The 18,328-nt window shown below is 45.7% G+C and overlaps 1 protein-coding gene across 1 annotated transcript in view; it reads right to left on the reverse strand.

The window, feature by feature from the left end:
• CLIP3 (CAP-Gly domain containing linker protein 3) overlaps positions 1–17,698 on the reverse strand; it is a 193,269-nt gene extending 175,571 nt beyond the window's left edge. The window contains exon 1 of the mRNA XM_085625217.1: positions 17,582–17,698. The gene's annotated coding sequence lies outside the window, so the exon portion shown is untranslated. The remainder of the gene's footprint in view (positions 1–17,581) is intronic.
• Positions 17,699–18,328: the final 630 nt, after the last annotated feature.

The following is an 18,328-nucleotide window of genomic DNA, read 5'->3' on the forward strand; positions in this document are numbered from 1 at the left end:
TTAGTGCAGCGGCCATCCGCATTCACTCCACTCCAAACTACCGCCTCCGCCCCACAGCTTTTCTATCCTCCCGCCAATACCAGCGCTTTCTATAGACAAAGACGAGACTTTGCTTGGTGTAACCAGAATTTTAGAACCAAAAATCTTGATGGGCACAGACATAGAAATAGGACAAAATGTTGCCACTGCCCATGTTCACTGACACTGAATTATGGGCTGTGCAGCCCCCATTTACCCCTCATTAAATCTTGCTGTATTTACTTGAATAAGACGAGGCACCACAGCATGCAACTGTGAGTTAAGCCATATTACTGGTGTCATGAGAGGATCGGTTGAAACGTGAGCCTATACAACACTGTGATTAATGTGCACGTTCAACCAACCCCTAAAAACCAAGGCATGTATTTCTATCAGCAGAAAGTGTTGGGACGCCGGGAGAGTCCATTAAAAAACTGTACTGTTTGAGCAAAACCAAGATGTCTGGTTATCTTAACTTTGCTGTAAAATTTACAAGCCCCTTGCGACACTTTTGTGCAGCTGTTGCGTCACTTTTTGTGATCCAGTGGCGGCTTAAAAAATGCGCCACATTGCAGCCAATTGACAACGTGATGCATCTATGGAGATGTGTCACCTTGTAAAGCCCTGCGCCACATTATACCTGCGTCAGGTATAATGTATGCAGGGTGGGCATTCCCACGCAAAAAGCCATGTAGAACTGACACAGTGAAATTTACAACATTTCACTCCTTCACTCTACAGCTTCACTGCGTCAAAATCCCTATGCCTGCTCAGACCAGGCGTAAGGAATGACGCTGGGCTTTTTGAATGGGACTCACCTATCTGTTGTGGTGCATTGCTGGAGTTGCATCACTTTCATGAGCAACTCCAGCAATGCGTCACTTTTGTGCCAACAGATGAATATTATAAATACGGGCATCCAGGATGGCACAAGGGTTTCGCAGACAGGCGTAGGGAAACTGACGCATCTATACAGATGCATCTGTTTCTAGTAAATCTGCCACTAAAAGCTCTTCTCTCCTGTCATAGAAGCAATGCTAGCTAAGGACAGGCTGCGCCCCCTGCTGGTGGCTCCCATGGCTTTAGTGACTAAGTAGACACATGGCCGTACAGCCCACTTTTCTAGAACACAGTCTTTCCACTTTACCTACACCAATCCTTCTCAGAAGTCACTACTGGGGTAACCCGCTAATAAAATGTAGTTGGGTGTACGATTGTCTCTTATTTGCAGTACTTAATTTGTAAAAAAAACATAAGTGCCAGGGCCCTCATCAGGAGGTCACTTCACTTCCAGCTGCACTGCCAATTGCCACTGTCAACACTTCCAACTACAGTGACAACACAACTACTAACCATCAGACTCCTAAAGTTATGACAATTCTGAGTATTACAGGCCCCCAAAGCTAAAAGAATGGCTTTGGCAACAAATATTAATCATTTGTAACGCATATTGAATTCATAAACAACTGTGTTTGTCTCTAAATTATACAAACAGTGCCATCATGTGGCAGACTCTCATAATTAATGGTGCGTATAATTGAGTGCCGGTGCCGAGCACTTGAAACCACCGAACAAATGAAGCACTGCTTATTTGGTGCCCATGTCATGCTTTTGTGCAACGTTGGGCCAAGCAGGACACATCGGCGAAGCATCAAGTGTGCCATGGATCACGCAAGCAAAATGTGATCACTCCCCGACTAATGAATGAATGAATGAAATTCACTTTTGTATAGCGCAACGTTCACTCCAAGGACTATCTTGGCGCTGTATGCGGAGGGAGAAGGCACAAAAAAGGTTATAATTGGCATGCTGTGGGGCACTCACAACCAGGGCCCGGTGCCCGTGCACCGACTGCATTAATGATAGCTATGGCGCTGTGCAAGGTACCCAGTCTTCTTTTATACTGAACCCTAACATGCCTCTCTTCAATCTGTCCCTATATGGATTTCCCTCATCTTCCACACACAGCAGGACTTTCAGACGCGCGCACAGTACACCTCCCCCTCCTGCCCCACAACTTTCCCTCTTTGGATCGGTCTGGAGTGCTGTCGATGCAGACCCAATCACCTAATTGGCCTGCCTGTTCCAGCCTCCTTTATCATATTAATGCTCCTGTCACGCTTGATATGGAGCCGCGAGGCCGCCGTCCCTCGGCGCGTCTGCTTTTAGACGTTCCAGAATGTTCTGGTTTTTAAACCCAGAGGGGATTCGCTCTTAGCATTTTACATGAAGGCAGCGCCTCCATCCATTTAGGAAAAAGTGGGGACGGTTGGGGCATTGTAAAGGCTGGAATGCATAGGTAAGAGTGAAAGAGAAGAGAGGCAGAACAGAGAAACGAGATGGCTGTGAGAGCCATGCAAAGAAATGGGGGCGAGGGGATGGCAAAGGAAACAGAGGTGGGCACAGGCAAAAGGAAAGGGATTGTTGAGGTCTGTCGGTATAAAACAAGCATTGACCAATGATTCTGGTTTTAGTGTTGCAAGGTATGCAAAAATAATGTTCCCATGGAATAGGACATTAAAAACCGACCTATTGGCTTTGATAATGCTTCGTAGTGGTAGTGGTGATAGCGTGATGTTGGTGGTATTGATACGTGTGGAGGTGGTATTAGTAATGGTGGTGTGGTATTGTTGGTTGTGGTGGTAGTGGTGGTAGTATTAGTGGTATTGTTTTTGGTATATATGGTGGTATTAGTGGTGCTGCAGGTACTGGTGGTATTGGTGTGGCATCGGTGATTGTAGTTGTAGCGGTGGTATTGGTGGTGGTGGTGGTGGTGATGATGGTACTGGTGGTGGAGGTACTGATGACAGTGTTAGTGGTACTTGTTGTTGCATTTGTGGTGGTGATGCTGCTGAGCGTGTTATTGATGATGAATGGGTACTGACAGTGGTGGTATTAACAGTGGTGTTTATGATTGTGATGTAGTATTGGTGGTGGTATTGTGATGGTGGTCTAGAGGCCTGTAGAGTGAAGAGAGAGATAGAGTCACAAAACTTGACAAGGGAACCACAGTAGGGACATGTACAGAACAGTAAGAAACTAACCAAGGTAGACAGTATAGGACCATTCACTGAAAAGACACAAAGAGATGGGCAGCAAAGAATGAAGGGGGATATAATTTGAAACGATGACAAAGAATCAATACATTCTGTGGTTAATAAAACCCAGGCTTACATTTAACCATCAAATTTGAGAAAATAAGTTAAAAGAACAAATGCAATCATGGCTGAAACATTTAATTATCTTACACTTTTCTTTTTTTTACAGAGTTTCATATAGCGTAAACTTGACCCAAATCGGGTATCAGAGCGCCTTACATAGCACCAGTTGCATTACACGAGGACACATTCATTTTCGTTAGACACGGGGAGATTAAGTGATTTGCCCAGAATCACAGGATATTCATTGCCGAGACTCGAACTAAGTTCCCCAGATTTGAAATCAACCGCCCTAGCCATTAGGCCAACTCCTCTCCCCCACTATTTGTAAAGGACACCTTTTTCTATAGAATGACCTTTTTGCAGCTAGATCTTGGTGGTATGGATTTAAACGTGTTAAAATTAATTTTCTGAATGTCATATTTTACTCCTTCTTACCTGTAAATGTACATTCCCATGTTGCTCATGAATAAGATATGCATGCCGTAATGTGTTTGCATAATCTCTGGGGTATTTATTTGCATTGAGGGTGTACGCTTACTATCCTAACCTCGTGTTTGCATATTATAAACAAATATGTAGCCAGACAAAATAAAGAATATGTCGCTTGTACTATTTTATGCAAATAGTAATTCTTATGACACACTTACCTACCTCCCTTCCCAGCATTCATGCTGTAAATAGTGTATGGATTGCTCCACTTTTATGTATGACATACACTGGGGTCATTTCAGCATATGTTTGTGCACAGGTAAGTGTACCAAGACTATTTGAGTACTGTGAGAAGTTGGCCTGAAATGTGCTGTCCACTAGTTATAGTGGGCACCTTGTATCAGTCCAAACAACCCCTTATTGGTTATAAGTTTAAGACAACCTTTTTTGAAAGCTATCGTAGTGGTAGCTATGGAGAGCAGCCTTCAGGCTAAGTCTTGAAGGAATGTAAAGCAGCTTGTATTACCAGTCTATAATCTCTTGAGTCACTAAATGAAAGATATCCACAACAGGTATATATACACAATATATGTATTTATTACTAAACACACCCTCCTAGTCTCTTTATGAGACTAGAGGTCAAACACATATGTTACACTTCAATAATCACAGTAACATAGCACAAATACACGTCAGGCCCTAGGGGAGAGCCAAACCATATACTAAAATAGTGGTATAGGAACAACGACTTAACTAGACACAAGGCCTAGAGCCTGTGGAATCGCTGGGACCCCAAGGAACCACCAATGGTAGTGACACAGGGGACCCACGGGGCCGTATGCAGTGTGTGAACACAGTCGCGAGCTCCCGTTAGCTTCTATGGGGAAAGTCGCGGTTAGATTTTTAAAGATTAGGGACACTTAGAAATGAGTCAGGACCAAACCCTTTTGGACTTAGGAAGTTCTAGGGCTAACACCCACTGGAGCACCGGAGTACTCGTGTTACCTCACCCAGGGAAGCCGGGTACATAGGTGTCTTTTGGTGTCGGGTCGCGTGGTTGATTTCAATGGGAGCTGGCGAAGAAGTGCTGCTGCCGTGAAGATGCGAAGTGTCTGAAGAGATCCAAGCATGGATCGAAGATGAGAAGAACCTGAAAGCAGAGGGGACAGAGTCTGGGTCACTAGCCAGTGACCAGGGAGGCTATTGACAGATGCCCACCGATGTCGGGTGATTTCAGGTGAAAGAGGTGAAGCTTGACTCTTCAGTCACGAGGACCAGGAGGTGTCGAGGACAACCAGGAGCTGGATTCAAGCTGTCCCACAAAGGATGTTGAGTGCTGCAGCATCGGTGCCCGGATTGAACACAACAAGCCTTGGCAACAGCAACCCATGCAGAAACGAGAAAGATGCTTCGGTGCAGACCAGCAAGGTCTGTGGGACTCACCACTTGGTATGGAGTCGGGGCACGTCTGGAGCAACCAGGGAAGCCCAAGCAAATTCAAAGTTACCCCCTCAGGGACCCACCAGTCAACGGACCAGGGATCGCGAAGGGACCTCAAGACAAAACACAAAATGGCGGCCCCACGGGTCTCTCGGAATGACCAGGCCAACAATATTCGGTGGATTCAGGGCTCGAGGTGCGGGCTACAAGTCAGCCCAAGCACAACTTCAGGCGACGTCGAGAAGTCAATGCACTTGCAAAAGTGCACAGTGACCAGGAGTTCCGGTTCCACGCTACTCACGAGGGCTGCGGGTCTCAGCTTTGCTGGGGACTCGGGTCGGCCTCTGAGATGTCTGGAAATCCTCTTCCTGGGCTGCAACTATTTTGGAGTCCGGCAGGAGCTTCGATAATGCAGACTGGCAAATTGCTTCATTGGTGCCTGCCAAGCAGGGGAGTCACTCCTTGACCCCAAGGGAGATTTCTTCAGTCCTCTGGTCTTTAGCAGAGCATTGAAGGTCCAGGATTCGGCTTCAGAGTTTCGTCCAGGGTAATCGAAAGTTCTGGTTACAGAGGTTCCTTACTTATACCTATGTAAGGGGTTGGACAAGCTCTGGGGACCCACCTATGGGAGGGTTTGGAAAGAGGGGTGGTTACACCCATTTCCTTTGTCCAGTTTCGCGCCAGAGCAGGGGCTGGAAGCCCCTGAACTGGTCTGAGCTGGACTATGCACAGGGACACCAAATGTGCCCCCAGTGCAGGACTTCAAAGCACTCAGAGAGTGCTCCCACCCAGCCCCAATACACATAATCCTGTCTGGGAGGTGGTTACACCTCCCTGTGACAGGAAACCTATAGTCCAGGCCTCACCTGCCGGAGTTTCAGTCAGCAGTAGGAGGTCAGACTTGTGTCTGCAGAATCCATTTTGTGATGCCAGGGCTCTATTAAGTTTCTACCGGGTATACCAGTGCTGCCATGTATCTCCCTCTAGAAGGGTGGGATCATACTCCCACACCAGTTACTGGTGTGGGGGTATGATTCCAAGGTGTTTGACACCAAACACGACATGTTTCCGTGCAGCCAGTCCAAAGTTAGCATTTACCGTTTGGTTATAATACAAGAGTATATAGTCAGGCTGCACTACTGACAACCCCGGAGAAGAGATTCCGAAGGCTGCAGAGGGGCTCAGCTCATGCCTGGGCACCCCCTCACATATAACCAAGCACCCTGTCTTCAGGGTTGATAAGGCCTGCCATAGGGGTGACTGATAGGTTTGTATGTGCAGTATATGGTGAGATATAGTGAACCTATTTCTCAGTAAGGAGTGCATGCACCCCCTTACCCAGGCTGCAGTAGCAGACCTGTGGTGTCATTTTGGGTGGCTTACCAGGGGTGGCATAATACATGCTTCAGCCCCTGGTAGGCCTCTAGGGTACCTATGCCCTGGGTACATAGTATACCATATACTAGGGACTTATAGGGGCACCTCAGCTCCAATCTGAACTGTACCTAAAGTACATGGAATCATTTTAGAGAGGAAGCAACTAGGCAGGGGCCCTGAATAGCAGGGTCTCAGCCAGACTAATGTTGAAAAACAGTGAAACACCAGCAAAAAGTGAGGGTAAACATGTGAAGCAGATCCTACTCTCCTACAAGTACCTTTGCGAGTTACAACTTTGCATGTGCTTGTTTGATTTGCATTGCAAGTCAATGTTCTCTCCTCTGACACTCCACTGGGAATGCCCAACCGGTTTCATACCATTGGTCAAAATGCTCACATGCAATGTATACATACATACATAAATATACTGAACTTGTGTATACAAATGTTACAACACTTCCCATATGTAATTCAAACTGATACCTAGAGAGTTTGCCAGTCCAACTGTAGAGCCTCTGAAAGCGAATTTTACCACCAAGATTTACTAATGTTTAGTGAAGGTGCTTGGCATCATTAAGTGATGGAAAGTGGTTCCTACAATAGCATCATTCAAAGAAACGTGGATACATAGATGGTGATTTGGAGGTGGGGTTGGGTGGTTTACAAATGGTTAGGCATTGTATATTTATACCAGCACTGTAGGGAACTTGGCTTTTGTTGCAGTTACCACACACACACACACTTTTTGCCCCCTTTTTAGCTACTATATGCTGGTTTTAGACTCTGACATTGCACTGAGGCCTGCTAACCAGACGTCAGTGCCAGTGATCCTTCCCTAAAAAAAGGTAAAGCACCCATGTAAGTCCCTAGTAAATAGTACTCCAGGTAACTAGGGCAGGGGTACTAAAGAGTGTCCCTAAGGGCTGCAGCTCACCTTATGCCACTCTAAGCAACTCGCATACAAATTCCACACAGACTGCCATTGCAGGCTGTGTGACATTGTGCAAACTAGGGGTGGGCGGAATTTGCATATTCGCGAACATGCGGAATTGCTTGTTCCGCCTGTTCGCGATGCTTTTTTCCTGTTCGCGAACGCCGTTTGCATGCTCGGGGGAAAATATCTCGCGAACAAGCATTTTGAAAGCGCGAACACGCAAAAAATTCCGCAAAGCCACGGATCGTGGAATTTTTGGCAATTGCAGTTCAATTCTCCACAGAACGCAAAATTACCCAATTTCCGCAAGCGGAACGGAATTTACCGCCCAGGCCTTGTGCAAACCATGAGTCAAAACATGACACACTCCTATGTGTAATGCCAAAATCGCAGGCCTTTGAGCCCTAAGGCATGGTGCATTATATTTTATGTGAGGACATATCTGCATGAGCAGATGTGCCCTTTTTATGTCTAGTTCTATTGCTAAATATTGCAAGTGAGCAGGGAAGTCATCTTAAGGTATGTACTGGGCACTGGTCAAAACGAGTTCCCCAGCAACATAATGACTTCACTGAAACGTATGGTGTTTGTTATCAAACACCTCGTATTAATAAACTCACACGGATTCCAGTGATAGATTTATTAACACATGCACCCATAGGGTACGTTAGAGGTACTCCTAAAACCTAACAGCCCTCTACTGTGCTAGCTGACTGGTTCAGTCCATCCTGCCTCCACAGATGAGTTTCTGACCCCCACAAAGCTGCAGCCCCATGGTACACAGAGAGCCTCAAGAAAGAAAAAGCTGCATGCAGAAATAGGGAGAGAAAATCAAAACTGGAGGGGGACAAACTAGCCTACAGAATAGCACATGGAGCATATCTAAATAGCTGCAATGTAGCCAGAAGAGCGCACCTAGGCACTAGAATCATCGAAGCAAAGAGCTCTTCTAAAGAGCTGTTTAAGATCCTTAAGGAGTTCACTAACCCTAGAGAAAACAATCCTTCCCTCCCGCCGACGCAAAAGCTATGCGATGATTTAGCAAATCATTTTAAACAAAAGGTCGATAAAATGTATAGTTTTTTGGGCACGGAAGAGGATCTCAGGGTGGTATCACATCTCCCGGAAGATCCCTTTTCTCCCTGCTTGGAGTCCTTCCCAGTCATCACCTCTGAGCAAGTACTGCCCCTATTAGGGCACACTAAATCAGGCTCCCCGTTAGACCTGGCCCCTCCCTTTATCATCCCAGATCTCGCACTGGACCTCACAGACTCGATTACGGAAGTGTGCAATATATCATTAGCTACGGCCACCTTCCCTCTTAAATGGAAGAAGGCGCAAATAAAGCCATTACTAAAAAAATCACTAGCCAATCCCTCAGATCTACAAAATTACAGACCTATCTCTCTTCTCCCATTTTGCTCTAAATTCATGGAGGCTCTGATTAATAAACAACTTACGGGATACCTGGAATAAAACAACCTACTTGATGCTTCTCAGTCAAGCTTCCATGCGCTTTATAGCACCGAATCCGGGTTGACTGAAGTAATAGACACGATAAGGATGGCTTTGGACAGGGGGACACCAACGATGCTAGTTCTCCTTGAGTTGCCGGCAGCTTTTGTCACCATCTCTCATAGAATTCTTCTGGATCAGCTACAAGAGATTGGTGTCAGAGGAATGGCCCTAAAATGGCTACAAAGCTTCCTGGCCGACAGAACACAATGTGTCCAATTGGACACGTTCAGATCACAGACCATGGTGGTGGACAAGGGGGTACCTCAGGGAGCCATCTTAAGTACCACCTTGTTCAACATCTCTGTGTCCTCTCTGGCCACTATCATTAGATCTTGTGAGTTCGATACGATCTCGTACGCGGACGATACTCAAGTGATAGTCACTATGGAGACGGATCCCGCGTCGACCACAGCAAAATTTAAAAACTGTATGCTAAAACTAGCCACATGGATGACTGTGTACTTTTTACAGCTTAACTCCAATAAAACAGAGATCCTGCTGTTCGGGAAAGCAGAGGAGCTATGGACCTCAGATTGGTGGCCAGTAGACCTCGGGGAATCTCCTACGCCAAAAAAGTGGGCGAAGAATCTGGGCGTCATAATTGATGACAGACTTTCCATGGAGGAGCATGTGAAAACCATCTCGGGCACCTGCTTTAGTGTGATGCAAATGCTGAGAAAAATCTTCCCTTGGATCCCCCTTTCGGCCAGAAAAGCCCTTATACAGGCACTTCTAGTCAGTAGACGAGATTATGGAAATTCTTTACTGGTAGGGAATAGGGAAGACTTACTGTCCAGGCTGAAAGTTGTCCGAATACAACCGCGCGTCTAGCCCTCAATCAACCTGTGCGAACTCCGTCAGGACCCCTTCTGAGACAACTGCACTGGCTGTCTTTCAGGAAAAGAGCAGTCTTCAAGCTCCTGTGCCTAGTGTTTAAAGCACTCCAGGGGATTGGTCCAGCCTATCTAATGAAGAAATTTAAACCATATATCCCCGCACGCCAACTGAGATTGAGCAACTGACAGCGGCTCTGTTCCCTGAGAATCAGGAAAGCCAGAGTGGGCGGCCGTGCTTTCTCACACCTTGTCCCAGTCCATTGGAACAGATTGCCAGATGACATCCGAGCCTGCTCCAATTTTAGACAGTTCCCATTAATGCCCCTAAATTGAGTATTTAGGGGACCCTTGATACCGAGACTTCAGATTTCATTGGACACAAAAGGAGTGGAAGACGAAGGCTGCTAACCCGAGAACCGGGGAGCACGACTGACATGGTACCAACCCTGCCAGCGAGCCTGCTGCACCAGACCCTCGTGGAGCATCTAACTCATCCTGCTGGTGTTCAGAGCTCAAGAAACCCAGAGGGCTGCCGGTGCTTCACAATTACCAAAGAATCTCCCTTGGAGTAGAAGAGATACTCCTCTGCAGCTGCAGGCACCAAAGACGCGAGGTGCAGTTCACCAGGTTGCCGCTCTCCAGCCAGCCGATGCAGCAGCTCCCCAGGAAGAGGACTCTGTGCTCCCGGAGGTCAGATCTGCCCTCCCACCGAGTGAGAGGACACCAGGACTACCCAGAGCAGCACAGGACTGATAGCCGGGGTATTGGACCCCTTGCAACAGCCAAGGTTTGTTGTGCCCAGTCAGGACACCAATGTTGAGCAAGACCGACCTGCACATTGAGGGACTTCAGGGACAGTGAGACCCACTTTGTGAGTGGCCCAGCAGTCCTCTTTGCCACTCTTCTACAAAACAAAGACCAAGACATGAGTCTGTGACTGCCGCTACCCAACTCCTTACAGGACCTATGCACCCGCACGCCACAGCCCGAGTTCAAGGGAGGGGACAGTGCCAACGGGGTCCCCAGATCCACAAGAGCTAAGCCCATGCTTGAGTTTCCCAGATTTGTCTTCCAGTCACCGCCTACAGCCTCTTGCTGCAGGCCCTCTTTAACCACAAGAGACTCCAATGTCAAAAGACACCACTGCACCCGAGCCCCACAGCCTGAGGAGAAGTGGACCAAAGGCGTCCCTATGTGCCTGAGGATCTCAAGGGCTGAGGCCCCGTTGGTTCCCACAGACTGGTCCCCAGTTCCTGCTTGCAGCCTCTTGGTACCATCTTAGGACCATTCTCCTATTGAAGTGAATGGGACACCCGAAGTCGTGACACACCTCAGCACCCGGATGCCCCAGAGCCTCCCAAGGTGACTTGGTGTGGCCTTGGACCTTGTCCCATACTCACCGTAAGTCCTGAAGTTTAGTCCTGTAGGTCTTTGTCAAGTGCCCAAATGCAATACATGTTTTTCCTCCATAGGATAACATAACCGATCTAGAAAATGCAGTGTCCATTTCTGAAAACTGTAGAAATTCATAACTCAAAAAGTACTTACCCGATTCAGATGATTTTGGTATCTAACTTTATATAAAAGTATGTGTTATTTTTATAAATTGGTGTCGGATTTCTTTATTGAGTGTGGTTTCACTTACTGCCTTTGTGTGTGTAATAAATGCTTAGCACTACCCTCTCATATGCCTAACTGCTCACCCACACAACACAAAAGAGAGCATTTGGGGTGTCATTTGGGCCTTTGTAATTCCTCTGCGGTTCGTCTGGACTCTCTACATGGTGTGTCTCTTTTTGGTCCACCATATAAAGAGCCAGCTTCGTACAAGCACTGTCCTCATTCTCAGAAAGCCTGTTGTCAAATCCTCTTCTTTCTTCAACTAACGCCGCAATCCCCCTTCCATTCTTCTCCAAAGTACCGACTCAGACAAGATCTAATACTTCTCTTCCAACAATCTCTACAGCAAACTTCAATCACATTCCATGGATCACACAACAAATTATCTCCAAGTTTATCACCACAACCATCAATCGTCCAGTCTCATCTTTCTCAATGGCACTGCCTCCTCTGACACAGTCAGCCGTAGCGCACTTATTAACTCATTGTCTACCGTTGGCAACTTAAAATGATGGCAGATCATGAACTGTCTTATGGTGTTCATTCTTCTATGGTCAACTCGTCTACCTATGAAGTCTCTTCACAGTCCCTTCTTCTGCTCGCTAAAAACAACCACTTTGACAGGTTTGACATACTTAATCAGCATCTGACATGGGATAGGTATAAAAAAGAATCTGCTTTATTTTTCTGTCAAAAATAAAACGTATTCTTGTCACACTCAATTTAAAACCCATTCAATCCCTATACAAAAGCGGGAGGAGGATGAGTGTATTCATCAGAGACCAATGGCTCTCACTATGGCCTTCTTTGTTTTACTCTTTCTGTGGTAACTTGTTACATGATAAACAGGCAATGGAATACAAATTTAGAAAACATATTTTTATATAATTTATTGTGATAATCTCTGTTTTCTGGTCTGAATTTTATTTCTATGTAACTCAGGATCCATGGGCCTCATCCTTTTGAAACAGTAGCATACTTTCTTTATCAGAGAAGTAGACACTTCTGTTTTAATTGTCATTATTATTATTGTTAACATTATTAATATTATTATTTGTCATTTATATAGGACATAGGGCCATATCTATCAAAAAGAGTTTTGCGATTCTCAAATTGCGACTTTTAGCGAACTGCAATTAGAGAATCGCAAAATAGAATTGCAAAACATTTTGCGAATCCTACATATTCCTTATTTGCGAATCGCAAATTGAGATTCGTCAATAAGGAATACCTTCCCATTCATTCCTTTGGGCTAGGAGGCCCATAGGAATGAATGGGAAGACATTCTCAATTTGCGATTACCAATTAGAGAATCGCAAATTGGAATGCAATTTCAAGGTTGCAAGGGTGCCAAAAGGACACCCTGTTGCACCCCTGAAATATGCATGTGTGCACATTGTGTGCACATACATGCCCTAAGGGCATGTATGTGTGACATATGGCACTTTTAAAAAATCAAAAAAGTGCTTTTTTAAAGAAAATCGCAAATTACCTCCAACCTGAAGTTGGTGGTAATTTGCAATTCCTTAAGGCCAAATAGCAAATTTCTGGTGCTTCCAGAATTGAATTTAAGGAATCACAATTTGCAATTTCTCAATTGCATTTGCAAAATAGAGAATCGCAAATTTTGCAATTCTCTATTTTGCGATGACCTTTTGAGAAGATACATCCCAAAAGGCTTTTTCCAATACGCAAACGGGCCGATTCTGAGAATCTGCCCATTTGCAAATGGGAAAAAGGCTTGATACAAATGGCCCATAGACATCTATTGAAATACTCAGTTGAACAATTTGTACAGGTCATTCCAAATTTAAATATACTTCATGGCCATTTACAGACACAAAAAACATAATGGTTGTTCCTAACCTACCAAAGATCCCTCCACACGTCCATGATTCTGGTCTTTAGATCTATTATCAGATTTTTCCAAATTTGTTCTACTGTGTGTAGATGCGCACTCTTTCCACCACCATCAGCCATCTACGATTTTAAACCCTGTTGCCAGCTCTTTTCATTATCAAGCAATGGTCCAGTGTTTCAGACCACAGAGCCCTGCAGTGCTTAGGATAAAGTTCATCAGGTGAAATGATCTTAACCTAATTTCTAAGCCATTAAAGGCCCGCTCCAGCATTAAAGGCAAAAGTCGAAGGCGAGGGCCCGCCTTTAATGGTCGCAAGAGCCCCCTACGGAGGGGTTTAAAGCTATTGGAACATTCCGCCCCTGAGGGCAGATTGTTCTAATTTGTAAAACAAAGGCCTCATGGAGCCCGAGAGGGTTGAAATCCCCTCGGCCTCCGTGAGGCCTTTGTTCACAGCTGTTGCTGTGAACATACATTGGAATGTTGATGCTCCGGGCTTCTATCGACCATTAGAAGCCTGGAGCACTCTATGTTTTTCAATGGCATGCTCAACATTCCAATGTTCTAATATGCAGTAAGCATAAGAGGACAAGGTGTTTGCTAGCTGCTTGTGCCTTGCTAAACCTTAGGACCTCTCAGAGATTTATACCAATCAACTGCAGAGTCCAAGAGGGATTGTGAATTCCAAGTCTGTTCTTAAGACAGTCTAGAGCAACCCCAAACAGGGACCAGTGGGTCAAGCAGAGCCTACCAAATTTCATTCTAACCTTAACAGGAATCTAGAACAATCTTCTAATAGTGGGGCAGGACTGGTCTTCCCTAAGGACATTGGCAACCATGCTAGCAGCTGAGTTTTGAAGAAATTGATGTTTTTGGATCTGTTTCTTAGAAATGTCAATAAGTAAGACACAGCAATCGTTAAGTTTCAAGCTAGTGATTGGGCTAGCAATTGTGTCTCTATGCTGCGCTAACAGGAAGCAGTGAGCCTCTATAACTGCTCAGTGTACTATAGCTTTAATATGATCCTATATGGAGAAATGACACAAAGCATTTTTAGCCTGTCCTGAGTGCAGAGTCAATAATTATCATGTGTTGCTTCTCTTGTTTAACTTCTTCCAGTTTTGCTGAGGAAGCTATCTGTAAAAACGTTATTGTAAACTTATTTAAGCTTGGCCAGCCATTCATCCTTTCCTGTGCAACAGAGAAGGTAGACTGAATAACATCTGGGTCCTATTCAGGGTTATCAGATCATCTGAAAATGATCTGAACATTGAATGCATACTTTTAGAATGACACACCTGATTAGGTAGGAGCTGGTAAAGGGACCCTACATAGAGATTAAAGGGTCAGGAGAGTGACAAGAGCCAAGCAAAATAGAATTAACAAACTGGATCTCAAATTTCAGGATGGTCCCACTCTTTGGCACCCTACCACTGTAAATTCCTCCCTTTGACCACAGGTAATAGGTCATCCTCTTCGTCATGAAACGCCACTTCTAAGTTGAACAACACCCTACCAGGCCCTCAACCCACTGAGACCTTTGTAAGGCCAGCCCACACTCTGAACACCCCGTGCTTTCATGGAACTATTAACCGGCATTCTGAGAGTGGCCATGAGTGGTTCTCTACACCACCACCAGTCCATGTTGTCACCTTCTGTCATGATCTCATGTATACCTGCTACTATCTGTGTACAGACAGATAATTCGGTTGTTGTGTATGTCTCTATAGTTAATTTCAATGTATAAATGTCATATCTCACTGCTATGACATTGGCAACAGTTGATAACAAAACTGGTTACCCATTGTTGTGATGTCCCAAAGGCCTTCCAGGCCATGCTGTCTGACCTCCCTTATAGCCTGTCTGCTTTAATTGAAAGCAGAAAGCCCACTGTAGCAGGAGGACGGAAAGCCGAGAAGGTGGTCAGGGTTGGTTAGAGATTGCAGATATGTTTTAAAAAATAATTTGGGACTGGGAGGAGAGGCTGAGTTAGTTCTGGCTCCACCATTACGCCACTGCGTAGCAGTTGAAAGCAGGAGAAGGTGATTTTGGAGCCATACATAGCATAAAATTATAGATGGGTAAAAAGTGAATTAAGGGGACGTTTTTCACCTCGAGGTTCTGAGTGACATCATAAACAACTTGAGCGTTGCTCTTGTTGTCTGTCTATTGACACTCAGAACAGCTCTGTGAAAAACATCTCCGTAATTCACTGTTACCCATCTATAATTCTATATGTGATATTTCTGAAAGAGCTATTTAGTACATTTTCTTTCTCAATGTAAGGGATTGTGGGAAAATCGGGGCCAAAAATTGGTTAAGCAGAATTTGTTATCACACTGAATTGAGTCCGTTTTTGCACCCAAGTCCAAGTTTCCCACCTCCTAATGGAGAATGAATGTGAGAAAGGTCTCTAACATCAGTTTTTACACATTATAATTCACTTAACTCACTGTTTCTTCTATGGAAATGTATCTGCGTATTTCAGGAAATGGCGGACACACAAAAAAGGGGACCGAACTCAATTTACCAAGAAAGCACCATTGTATATTTGATACAAATATGTATCAAGTTTAAAGCTACTGTACATCCTTCGAATGAGGTTGTGAATATATTTCCCCCACACACTGCTGCGCAGAAAGCTGAAAAAACAAAATGGTAATAAAACAATTTTATTACCATTTTATTTTTCCAGCTTTCTGCAGAACGGAGCATGTTGGTTTGTTCGGATACCTTGCTACGGCCAAACCGACATGCGCAATTCAACCTCTCCAACCCAGGGTTGGAGAACAGGCACAGGCGTTCCGTGCTCTTCGGAGCGCTGAGGAAGCCTGCTCCAGCCAATCCAGACGCTTCTCTCATGCGGCATGAGAGCAGTGTCTGGATTAGATAAGGACCTGTGGGAGCTGTGGGACCTTGTATTTGGAGGAGTCTGGAGCTAGGGGTTGGAGAATATCGAGGACGTACTGCAGGCTCAGGTAAGTGAAAAAAATGTTTTCCCATATTTTAATGTTTATTTGTATGTATATTTTTGAATTCTATTTATGTCGACCACCATTTTTGTGGGTCACCAACCGCCACTTCCATTGTGTTGATGTTTTTACCATTAAAAAGCAATTCGGGCACAAATCTTAGTACATTAGGGCAGTGAGCTTTACGTCTTCAGTGTTAGAGGATGCCCAAAACAAACATCGCTTTGATACCTTAACCCCTTCGATGCTGCGCAGATTCCGCCGCTGTGCTGACGGAATCTTGCGCGGGTGTGGTCATGACGGAATGGTTCCGTCATGAGCACAGCTCAACCGTGGGTCATGACGGAACCATTCCGTCATGAGCACCGAAGGGGTTAATATGCAGATGTAAAAACGAACAATAAACACATTGATAGAATCGGGCACATGGAGGACTGGAAGGAACCATGGCTCCCTCGACGGAGGGGGGTGTCTGACTGGTGGATATGCTAATACAATAAATGAGCACTACATGACAGAGAACAGATCCCAGCCTGCGTTGGGCGGATGTTGTTTATCTGCACAGACTCCCTCTCCACCCAGTACCGTTAGAGTATCCTCCGCCCCCAGCTTCACCCAGCATCCTCCCTCCCCTCTATTTTGCTCTCTTTACGCCTTCTATGTCTATCCCTCTTTCACTCTCCTTCGCATCACTCCCTCTTCTTCCCTTCATACCCCTTTCATGCCTTCTTCTCTCTAGATCCCGCTCGCAGCTCCATGCAGTCTCCCCCTTGACCGTTTCTTTCAGTCCCCTCCAATTCCCCAATCTGCCTCTCTCCCCACTTTCTCCTCGCGCCCCTCTTTCCTTTGCTCCTTCCATTTAATCTTCTGACCCCCTCTATTCGACCCATCCTCTTCTCGTCATTACCCTCTTTCTGCCTCAAGCTTCCTTTCCTTCTCGTCTCCATCCTTTGAAATCCTCAAATTAACCCTCTCGGGCGCATCTTCTTCTCTTCGACCTTTCTCCGACGTACCAATAGCTCCTCGGTTCTTCTAACCCCTCTCCCCCATACCGTTCCCTCCACTCTCCCTCTTTCTCATCTCCGTTTCTGCTTCTGTCCTCCACTCCCCTCCTCACCCTCTACTCGCTCTCCTCTGCTGTGTTTATTCTTTCATGTACCCTTTTATCCTCATCCCTACTGTCTATCCTCGTCCTCTCTTTCCTCCATCCTCTTCTCACGTTCCCTCTTCACATTCTCCTCGGGAGTCATATTCCGCTCTCTCCTTCATCACCTGAGATCCTCCCTCTACCACCCAGCCTTCTCTTTATCTGCGCTCTGCCCCATCCACCCTCTCTCTACCAACAGCGCCCCACTTCCATCCCACCTGTCTCCCTTCTGCCGACACCCCCTTCAAAAAACGTCGTCTGGTGGTCTGACCTGGGCTGGCGGGTCAAGGTCCGGCTTGGATGCTCCTGGCTGTGCTGCTGATGCTGCGGGTACCACAGCGCCTTCTCCCGTGATGCCGTGACGCACCAGTCTCCCTCCCCGCAAATGATGCTGTGACGCACTGACTCTCCTCCCCTCCAGTGATGATGTGTGACGCATCACCTCACCCCTCCTCTTTTTCATCAGTGATGCTGCTCTAGACAGGCAGCTCCAACCGGGAACCAATAACCGTCCCTCCCAGTGTTTGTAAACAGGCAGCTTGTGACGGCGGGACAAGGGAAGAGCGGCTGAGAGGTGGTACTGTACGAACGTAACACAAAACAGCCTACCAGAAACATCTCGACGGCAGGGCGGCGGTATATAGTATTGGTTGGAAACGATAAGGTGAAACAGGATTAAAATGATGGGAACAAATTGGAACGGCGATATTGGTCTTTTATATTTCTAAATACACAGAGTATAATATCCCGGGCCGCTGGAATTATGCAGCAGGTGACAGGTGTGAAGCAAGTTATGTAGCAGAGTTGACTAAATTATGCATCAAGAAAAGGCAAATTATGCAGCGTAACAGGGCACATTTTGTGACAGTATTACTTCAACAAATTGTCATTTTTAGGTGTTGCCTGAACAGCGCTTGTGCTGTGCTTGTGAAATCTTTTGTATTAAATACATCTTAAATGGGACTTACATTCCACCCCCAGGGTTTCTTTGCTTTTCATTGGTTCCTGTGCTTGCCAC

This window comes from Triturus cristatus, chromosome 9 (genome assembly GCF_964204655.1).
Source record: "Triturus cristatus chromosome 9, aTriCri1.1, whole genome shotgun sequence".
Taxonomy (NCBI): domain Eukaryota; kingdom Metazoa; phylum Chordata; class Amphibia; order Caudata; family Salamandridae; genus Triturus; species Triturus cristatus.